Genomic DNA, 678 nt, shown 5'->3' with positions numbered 1-678 from the left:
TATTAAACTAAAAATAAATTACTTTATTATTAAATCTAAATTAAATTATAATAAAATTTTGAATTAAAGCAATTACACAGAAAAATGAGAACTTTTTAATTTTTTTTAAATTTTATGATATTTTTAAATTTGTATTTTATTAAAAAAAAAAACATTAGTGTTTGCTCAAAACTACATAAAACCTTATTATAAAATTGATAGAGACCAAAAAATTAAAACGAAACATTACAATCAAGCTATGTCTCGCTACATTGTGCGAGTTCCCTTCTAGTAATTCTTTAAAAGTAATGTAGAATGTATTTTGTTAAATGGTAAACAAAGATATGATGGGACTGGATTGAGCAAGACATGTTATTTGTGTGGAGTTTGACATGATTAACACCGGACAACATTAGACTTGACAGTTTACCCCTGGTTAACGTTTAATGGGTTTCTGTGGTGATTAGTAGTGGCGCAGGAAGTGGAGGTGGTGATGGTGGCCCGTGATTGACACTGGTTGTGAAGGTAGAGATGGTCGATTTTGTGGAGGTAGAGGTGGTGATGGACGATGGTAGTTATTAGGGGTGAGCAGCGGAACCGGGTATCCGGCTATGGAACCGGAACCGCCTTGGAACCGCCTTGGAACCGGAACCGATATGAGTGGTTCCGATTTCGGTTTCTAAAATACGGAACCGATTG

The sequence above is a fragment of the Cynara cardunculus genome (genome assembly GCF_001531365.2).
Source record: "Cynara cardunculus var. scolymus isolate 2C chromosome LG 3, CcrdV1, whole genome shotgun sequence".
In the NCBI taxonomy this organism is placed as follows: Eukaryota; Viridiplantae; Streptophyta; class Magnoliopsida; order Asterales; family Asteraceae; genus Cynara; species Cynara cardunculus.
This window is presented reverse-complemented; position numbering follows the sequence as displayed.